At 42.7% G+C, this 9975-nt stretch overlaps 1 protein-coding gene and 1 long non-coding RNA gene across 2 annotated transcripts in view; one reads left to right on the forward strand and one right to left on the reverse strand.

The window, feature by feature from the left end:
- The window catches only part of LOC102369623, a 102608-nt gene extending 98059 nt beyond the window's left edge, over positions 1-4549 (reverse strand). Inside the window, exon 1 of the long non-coding RNA XR_003092792.1 lies at positions 2983-4549. This is a non-coding gene — a long non-coding RNA (uncharacterized LOC102369623). The remainder of the gene's footprint in view (positions 1-2982) is intronic.
- Positions 1-9975, forward strand: part of ZCCHC24 (zinc finger CCHC-type containing 24) — a 205652-nt gene that overhangs the window by 3873 nt on the left and 191804 nt on the right. The gene's annotated exons all lie outside the window — the stretch shown is intronic.

The raw sequence follows: 9975 nt of genomic DNA on the forward strand, positions 1-9975 counted from the left end.
GATGTTTTTTTCATACTCTCTAGCAACAGGCTGCTAACCAAACTGGTGTAGCAGTTGATTAAGAAACGACATCTACCACTAATGAGTGACATGTAGGAATTACTCTATCACATCACACTTGTTTCATCAGGCTTACCATCCTAACTCCACCAGAGACCAGTGCTTAAACTTCAGTAGGAAATAGGACAGGGTGGCACTTTTAGGGTGCCTGTACATGAGATTGGAGCCTGTTCTGACACACCAAGTTCAATGTGTCAGAGCCGACTCGATTAATTGATCTGCTGGAACATGGGAATTACCACATTCTAGCAGCCTCCCATGTCTTGTGTATCAGCGTTCCCATGTTTCAAAATGGTGGCAGGGGTGCTTGTTTGAACTAAAGCATTAGTTCATAACTCATTTGAGCTTTAGTTCAAATGCCCCCGCTGCTGTTTTGAAGCATGGAAACACTGATACACGAGATGCTGTAGCACTTTCATTAGAGTGGCTCTCAGAGAGTTGCTCTAATTAAAGCACTGTTCCTGCCCTCCTATCTCCAGGACACATGTTAAAGTGCCCTTAGAGACTAACTGGTTCAAAGAAGCATGAGTTTTTGTTGACAACAACCTACTTTAGACACTTGAAAAGAAGTCTCACGTCTTCATGGTATATTTAGGCCACATGTGCATGATGGATTTGCGTTTGCTTTGACTAGCAACAGGATTGAAGTGGGGGGTATGGTTGGTAAGGACCAGGGTTGGGGCGGGGGGTAGTTGGAGAGGGCTGCAGTTATATGGTCACTCCCTATTTTGCTGGTGAGCTCTGGCTGCCTGAAAAATGCAGGTGAAACTCTCCACCACTGCCCCACCCCACGTTCTACCATCCTGGATCTGTTGCTGACCAGCAACTCTCCATTGCTCTGCACAGTCTGCCTTCTAAGCTGCAGTGAGTGTCTGTGCTGTGCCATGGATGAGTTATGTAGCACAAAGGCAGGCTAACTGGCTCTGTCATTCAGCAATGCTGATTAGCCTACCCAAAGTGCCAGACAGTTTCAGCTACTCTGATTTCTACACTGGAATGGCACAGTATGCTTGGAGGTGTCTCTGTGCAGCCTTGTAAGGTTGCCATGTAGATGTGTCCTAAATCACTTGTGCACTGTGTCTGAAGAAGAGGGAATGACTTATATTAATCTGCACAACAGCCAAAGTGTAGCCCTGAAGCATATAATATCTTTTCCCTAATTTTAGCATGCAAAGCCACATGTTTTACTGCTTGTACCTGAGTGTCCATTGGTAGGCACTTGCATTCTGGCATCTAGCTCATCCATAAATCATCTACCTAATGCAGAGTCAGCTGCTTGACTTCAGAAGCATCTACATTTGAAAGTTTGACCCTTAGATTTCCTATCATTACAAACAAAAAGGAACAAAACGCAATTCATTCATCACTGTATTTTTCTTGGTAAACACCAAGGAAAATATGTTCTGCACAAATCGAAGTTTTATGGGAAGAAGAAACATAGGAAGCAATAATGTGGCAAGAAGTTTAGCAGTGATAGAGGACAGTAAATCAGACATGAGTTTAGAACATAACTTGGCAACAAACCAAAGAATTTTGGTTACATATACGCATTCATTAGAAAAGCTGAATCTGTAATACAATTTGCATGGCAAACTCTTTGGAGCAGGAACTTTGTTTTTGTTTTGTGTTCATATACCATGCAGCAGGCATGGACTTGGCATAGTTACTGTTTTATTGCTAAAGTGGTTCTAGACACCTCATTACCAGCCAAAGTAAAACAAGTACAGATGTTCTAATAGACTCCATATACCTTATACTTATGTATAACATAACTTAGTAAAGCAGTGATTAAACAACTTGTAAGTAACTGACACACAGAAGCAGAGGAATTATTTAAGGTGTTACACCTAGAAGGAGTGGATGCAAAGAAGAACAGAGGAAGGAAAAAAAAAAATCAAGGCTGACTATCAAGAACAGATTTCTCGTAGTAAAACATGGTGGAAAAGCCCGCCCCTCGATTCCCAAGGGCAGTGATGGGACTTTGTAACAGGTAGCCCTCCCCAGCGCCATCTTCCTGGTCATCCACGCCTTACGTGGGGCACCCTTGGAGCCCTCTTGGAATTCTTCTGTCCCGCCCTAATCCATCAAGACGTGGCAGGCGAGAAGTTATTATGCGAGCGGGAGACTGCCTATTATATTGGGAATGCTGGGGTCTCTCCTAGGATGGCTTGACCCCTTTTTCTCTAGCTAGGCGTCCCCATCCAAACCCACTAAACAGGGTTTGACTCCGAGGCTCTAGCTTTTCCTTCCAGTGCCATGGAGGCTCATGGCCCCCTTTTCTGCTCCCTTCTGGAGCACGGCACTCCCTGGCCCAGAGGCACAGGCGCTGGTCCCACAGCCAGGGGGTCACAAATTCAAAACCAGGATGTGACCCCCACCAGTCCAAATAATAGAAAAAATATATACTTGCACCCCCAGGTGCACCAGGCCTCCCTGGCCTTTTTAAGATCGTCCCAAAACTGCACCCTTACTGGCACTTGGGCTCTCCGCAGCCCTGTCTTGCCTCCGGGGCACGGCACTCCCTGGCCCAGAGGCACAGGCGCTGGTCCCACAGCCAGGGGGTCACAAATTCAAAACCAGGATGTGACCCCCACCAGTCCAAATAATAGAAAAAATATATACTTGCACCCCCAGGTGCACCAGGCCTCCCTGGCCTTTTTAAGATCGTCCCAAAACTGCACCCTTACTGGCACTTGGGCTCTCCGCAGCCCTGTCTTGCTGTGCCTCACTGGCGCCGGGGCTGTGCCCCCCAAAAGCTGTGCCCTCACTGGCACCAGGGCTCCCACTCCGGAGTGGGTCCCCAAAAATGAGGCCTCCTCTGTCCCCTAATAGCCTCACCCAAACCTCTGGTCTTATTCAATAATCCCCCAAACAAAATAATAATAACTGCATGTGCTCAATCAACGCAGCGGGTCAGCTTACATGAACTCTCTTTGAGTCTCGGCTCCGTACCACTGGCTTCAGTCCTGTTTGTGGATGCAGTCGTCGTCTCACAGGGGCTTCAGTAGCTTCCCCCTTCCTGCCGTGGACCGCTTTCCAAACTTCTTCCTGGAGCTCTCAGGGGCACTGCTTCCCCGTTGGCTGCTCACTTCCTTTCTGCTGTTCAACCCAGGGTTTTTATAGTCCTGCCTTTTCCGGTCACCTGACTAGCCGTCCCAGTTCAGCAGTTAACTCCTTCCTCACCAGCCCTCCATGCCCAGAAGGTTCTGGCCTTATAGGGGTGCACCTTCTTCCTTGTGACAGGGTTAGGGTGCCCTGTCACAGACCTACATACATGGAGAAATCTGTCCTTCATTGCCACTGCCCATGGCAGTGCATTTATAAAGGATGAGCCAAGGAACATTCTTGGAAAAAAGGTCCTCTAGTCTAGTGGTGCTCAAGGTTTTGGCCCTATACATCCAGACCAGGCCCCATGCCACCCCTCTGCATTCAGTCTGATGAGCAAGGCCCTGGTCTACAGGGAGCCCTGTGGCCTGAATGATGTAGAGCCAGGGGCCAGATCTAGTCCATTCCCCTGCCAATCTCTTTCTCATGTGGAGGTTTTCAGGGAGAAAAAAAATGATGAGAGTTTAATTGATATAGCCATAATTGTGAGAGTTGAATTATTATAGCCATAGTTGTGAAATTTAAAGTTTGGCTGTGGTAACATGAAGACATGTAAAGAAAAGACTTCATTTTCTTGTAATTACTAATTTTGAAGGTGATAGGAAGAGAGGCAAAGAGTTTTCAGATGACTCCTTATATGTTAGGAACATGGAAATTGTCTAGTTGTATAGACCAGTGGTTCTGACTTCCAGTTCTGGTACAAGAAACCTGCTTAAGTAGGACAGTTTGCCCTTAGGGACAGGGCAACTTGCCCTGACTTCCCGTGGCATTTGGCTTGTGCCCTAAAGGATTAAAGTTTGTGATTTGATTTATTTTTAATATTGTTATAGCACTACATATTTTCAGGGTCCATACTTAAATACTTAAACGAATACTATCACATCTAATTTCTCCATTCTAAGCTAAGCAAATACAGTTATTGCCATCTCATATCTAAGATTTTTTTTTTATATCAGCATTGAAATGATATAGCCATAGTTGGGAGAGTTGAATTGATATAGCTGTAGTTGTGAAATTTAAAGATTGGCTGAAGTAATATGAAGGCATATAAATAAAATTACATTTTTGCTCAAGAGACATACTGGTTATCCTTGAAGCGAATGCAAGAGTAGCCATTTGAGAAGTGATGCTGTGTTTAGTGCTTTGAATGACAAAACTGGCTTCAATGGGGCTACTCATGTGAGTAAGGATTACTTACGTGAATGAAGATAGCAGGTAGCACTATTTTAGGCCTTGACACTAAACCTCCTTCATTGAAAAGCTTCCCAGAGAAGAGCAATTTCAGCCCTCTGTTGTCTATCTATCAATCCAAAGTAATTTAGGTTTTCTATAAATAAAAAATAAAGTAATCAAACTGCTACCATATTAAAATGATAACATTCCTCACCCCTATTTTCACACATTTCCTTTTTAATTAGAAAGATTTGATAATACTTTCAGGCTAGTGCAAAAATAATAGATATATTTTTAAACCAGAGATATCACTCAGTTGCATAACATCCTGAGAGGGCTATCTAACACTTAACAGGAGAAGATACAGTATGTGTGTTGTGAAAATTAAGCATATGATCAGGCCCATAAACCCCAAATTATAATTTAATGAAGTATGATTTAATGATGATGGTCTTTCTAATTCTTGATTGATTTCCTCACCTTTATTTTTCTTAGTGTTGTTCATTTGAAGCATGACCCCACTTTACACTTGGTGAGGCAGGCAAAGGCTTAAAAAACCTGAGGCTTAGGGCTCTCCTGCCCTTTCACTCATTTAAAAATAGCATTAGATATCTGGGCATATAGCTTGTAACCCACAGGTACATTTTGCAGTCAGTGCAGTCAATTTTGTTTCATGACATTTTTAAAGATTTGAAAAATAGTTCCAGGTGCATCTTTCCTTGTATCTTCTGTGGCTCTTCAATTACTTATTTTAACATGTGCTTCTCTCCATTCTGTTGCCATTTGGAAGATCTACGTGAACTGGGAAATTGACTGCACAGATTTAAGAGTGGTTCTGACAACACATACAAACTTGTCAAATACACAGAGCAGTTCAACTGAAAAGTAATAATTTTTACTTTAATTTCTTTCTGCTCTAAGACTTGCATCTGTTTTGTTATAACAATCATAGCGGTAGTTAAAACATTTCAGAAAGTAATGCGATATTTAAAGCAATACTGTCAAATTAAAACTCTCCTTTTTTTCCTGTAACCACTTTTCATTACTTAACCTAATCAATTTTTAACCTAATGCTTGCAATGTCACTTTTGTTACTTGAATACCAACTAAGTGCATAAGTCAGTTAAGCATATAGCATCTATCAGCTACATTGTCTATTTTGTAACTACTGCTACATCTAAGGCACCTAAATGGAGTACTGGATAGAACAATGCTGTCAAAGGGTTAGTAGAAGCCTTGAACATCCTGGCTAGGTACAGACAGTCAGAAAGCCCAAGGCTGAGTTGATTCAGTCTTTGCAGGTTAGTCTGATCTGCAAAGATTGAACCAATAAGCAAATGAACAAATATTCACTTGTGATTCAGAAAGTGCAGCCACATGCCTGCAGTGGCTTAAGCCAGAAGCTGGGGAGCGCTAGAGCACAGTGCTCTGTCACCTAGCCAGCATGGGCTGTATGTTTGCTTTCTCTTCCTGCTGCCCCCAAGGTCTCTGGGATTTGCAGTCCACAGTCGCAGCAGCAGGATTTTGCAGGGTTGCTCATCACTTCCTCTTCCTGTTTCCAGGTGCCTCTGGGATTTATAGTCCAGTTGCAGCCAGCACTAAGCCAGCAGGGCAGGGCAGCTCTGTGCTTGGGGGAAGATGAGTTTAGCCCCCCTTCCCGGCCCCAGACCCCATCCAGGGTTTGCGTGGCGGGGGGTGGGCCAGCCAGTGAGTCCAGTGAGCCAGCCCTTACTGCTCCAGCTAGGGAGCAGAGGGTTGGGACCAGCCCTGCTCTCTGGAGCAGAAAGCCGAGCCCAGGGCCGTAAAGCATGCTGGGATGCTGAGGAACTAATTTCACTTGAGGCAAAAAGGGTTCTGAGACAGAAATGTCATAAACCAGTTTGACCTAAATCAGTTAAGTCTGATACTACATTCAACCAGGTTTATCTTAAACCAGTTTCAGCCATTTTGAAGCTAGTTTATGTGCACTGAACTTCTGTTCTGTTACAGGCTTAAACCAGTTTCTGATCACTTAAACCAGTTTATGTGTAACTTCTATCCCTAGTGGGAGCTAGTCTGTTTCACAGACACCATTATTTTGAAGGCATAGGCGACTGGTAGGGGGTTCACAGGGGTGCACGTGCCTCCCCTGACAGGGCTGGTGCCCACCTTGATGGCCAACACTGATGCTGTCGGTAAGCCGGTGCCCCCCCTGACAGGACCGCTGCCATTGGCAGCTGCTGCAGGTGCCCCCCCCCAGATTCAGGAGGCACCAGTTACTCATGTCTGAAGGTATCTAACATGAGCCTCAACAATGACTATTAGAAATTTTGCTAGTCAGGTTGGGGGCTACTAATACCACAGCTATCAGGGCTACAGTTAGTCAGCATTACTTACAATGTTGTGTTAGTAATCCTGAAACTGATCAGCTTCTCTCACTTTCAAACTTTTAGGAGCAAGGGCTAGTACACAGCACTGACAGTGCACTTAATGAGCATTGATTGTTTATGTATGTTTGGTTAAGTGCATACTCCAAGTGCGTATAGCCTTTTTCAATCCCAGGGCAACACACTTCAGAGTATGCTGGACCACCAAATAAAAGCTCGAAAGGAAAAGATTTGGGTCTCTACCCACTTGCAGCAAATATTAAGCAAAAAGCTATGTGGAAGGTTCCATAGCCCATTACCTATCTTTTGAGTAGTGGCTTTATTTCCAATTTCTGCATTGCAGTGCAGTCTCTTTGAGGAGGTATTGGAAGCACAGAGTCCACGTGAATTCATTTAAGAAAGAGGGAGACAGAAAAATTATGTCCTTAATTAAAAAATCCTGTAAAGGACTAAGGGGTTTCCTATTTCACTGATGATTTGTAGATACACCCTTTGACAAAAAAAGAAAAGCACAATGTCAGGCTTCCTTGGCCCTGTTTGTAGGGAACTTTTACCTGCTTCTCCCACCTTTTCAGTTTTAGTTTTACTCCTGCTGTCCTGATAAACACCTCTTACAGTCTTATAGGGCCTGAGAAATACAAGACATGAGAGTATTTTTCAGAAGACAGCATGAGTAAATCCTCATACTGTACATTAGATAGGAAGTGCAAGTGCTGTCCATTGAACAGCCATGTTGACTATGCAAAGTAAACTAACTGTCTTGCTCCCCAGGATATATGGCACAGAACTTTCAGCTGGAAGTGTGCCATTTATGCTGACAATATTCTCTTCAGTTTGGTTATGTGGAAGTAGAAATGATAGCCAAGGCAGTCAAATTTAAAAGTCAGTTGCAGTATAGTAGAAGTTCATTTTAATGGTACCTAAAAATTATGTATGAGACAGACAAACAGACTTCAGCATGGATCTGCCACTAAAATGAATTAAATAGCTGGCTCTCCAATCGGAAAGCACTTTAAAAATATTTTATCCTCATTTTACAGATGGGGAAACTGAGCCACAAGGCTGAAGTGACTTGCCCAAGGTCCCCTCAGCAAACCTGTTGCAGAGCTGGGAATAGAACACAGATGGCCTTTGTCACAGTCCAGTGCTCTCTTCACTAAGATTTAGCCACTGTTGGAGTTGACTGTACACTGCCTTGGAACTCTCTACAACGTAGATTGATCTGATTTTTGCATGTTATCACAGATGCTTTACATTCTTCTTCAGGCTAAGGCAGGATTAGCCAACAGAGGGATCTGAGTGCAAAAGGAGACTACGAAGGCCAAATGCTGCCTGCTGTACTCAGGAGAATAACCAATCCCATGAAATACAGCTTGGCTACACACCTGCCCATGAATTGCTGCCCAAATCAGCCCAGGATTAACTCCATTTAAAAATCTCTGGAAGTTACTCTAGTTGCCAAAGTCTTTCCTCTGCTGGTTCATTCACCTCCACACCCTGGGGAAGGAAGGGCTGTCATGGTTAAGCAATGTTCTAGCTTTCTGCTTTCCTTCCTAATGAAACGAAGAATTTATTTATGCTTTGGTATTTACATCATGGCAACAAAGGAGTCATCCACACTGCGTTCCATGGACATCTAATATCACATCAAAGGCTAAACAACAACATTTGGAAAACTAGCAAGGGTTAGCTGAAGCACAGGTAATTGTAAAGCCTATTTCAGCTCCCAGAGGAACAACATGGAAGCAATAATTTAGTTAACCTCATTAATAGTTTTGTGGGGGGAAAAAAAGCCTGTCCTGATAGAGTAGATCCCAGCCACAAGGATTTTTCATTTTGACTGTTAAGGGGTTAAGTCCTAAAAGCAAACTGAAATTTTGTATTAAAGTACTTTCCTAAATCAGAGCTCCTTATAAACAAAAATACAGAGGAATGCTTGCACTCGTTTTGTCCCATAAATGTTCCTTTATCTTAAAAACTTCTCTCTACTCCCCTTGCTCTCAACCCCTTCCATGCAGCCTGGAAGTTACTGCATGGCAGTAGTAGGATAAAGAATGTAACACACTTAGAATTATTTTGCACACACAATATTGAATGACCATTATCTTCCAGTTATGTAGCACCTGATATTCCAAAGACAAGTCCTTGGTGGTGCAACCATGTGAAGAACTCTACTTAACTACATTACTAGTGTTATTTCATTGGAGTTTAGCCAAGACAATTATTAACATGTCTAACTCTTATGAAAAGTGATGTGGGATCTTAGGTAATCAAAAGTGGATATACATCTCAGGATTGAGCAGACCTTTCCCATCTTAATTTTTATTACTTTGAGAGTGGCTAAAAGGAGGGAAAGGTACAGAGTAATGTATAAAAATCTACCAGTTGCTGTGCTGGTGCTTAAGGAGAAAAATGAAAGAAAAAAAAAAGGTTTTGCTGTCTCTGACATGATTAGTACTAAGAAAAGTTTTCTAAAGTTCAAAGTTTATCAGTGCAGTAAGCAGAGATGACATTTGATTTAACACCTCATCATTAAAACGATATAGGCTATTACCTTAAAAGTGCAGGATGATTTCATAAAGTATAGCTCATACAGGTACCTCGTTTTTGTTCCGTCCTTAAAACTGTGAGGCAAGCCAGTGCCCATTCTGATGTTCTCAAGAGCTTCCCTTTTCCATTTTAAGAGGCCCATAACAAAATGCTCACAGTAAGTGGAGTGAATGTTTGGTTTAATTTCTTTGACGTTTCCTTTGCTCAGTTTTATAGCCTCTAGAACCTAGACATCTATTGAAGTTCTTTAAAATTACTGAAATTAAAAAAAATAAATTAAAAAAAATTGATGTGGCATAAGGAGATGACAAAAATAAATGTTTTGATAATTTGAGGTCAGCTTTTAATCTTTCAGATGGTACAAAGTATTACTAATCTTCTTCTAGCAGAATCCCAAATAATTAAGATTTCACCTGGTACAGAATTAAGAAGCATGCTAAATTTTTTAATCCCTGTCATCTGTGGCATCAGGAGACATGAAGGTTTTGTATCCTTGGAAAGCAAAGAAAACAAGATTCCCAGGTTTCCAAAGAAATGAAGTGTCATTTCTACCCTTAAAGGCTTGAGCAATGTCACATTTTAAGACTGTCACTAGTTATCACAGACTTTTTGGCACTGATTCAGTCCTAACCCTAACCAGGGGTGCCAGCAGGTCTGGGGAGGGACTGTGTGGGGAAGGGGGAGTAAGGTGCCCCTCACTCCCCCCCCCCCCCCGTCCCCT

This window comes from Alligator sinensis, unplaced genomic scaffold (assembly GCF_000455745.1).
Source record: "Alligator sinensis unplaced genomic scaffold, ASM45574v1 scaffold188_1, whole genome shotgun sequence".
Classification (NCBI taxonomy): domain Eukaryota; kingdom Metazoa; phylum Chordata; order Crocodylia; family Alligatoridae; genus Alligator; species Alligator sinensis.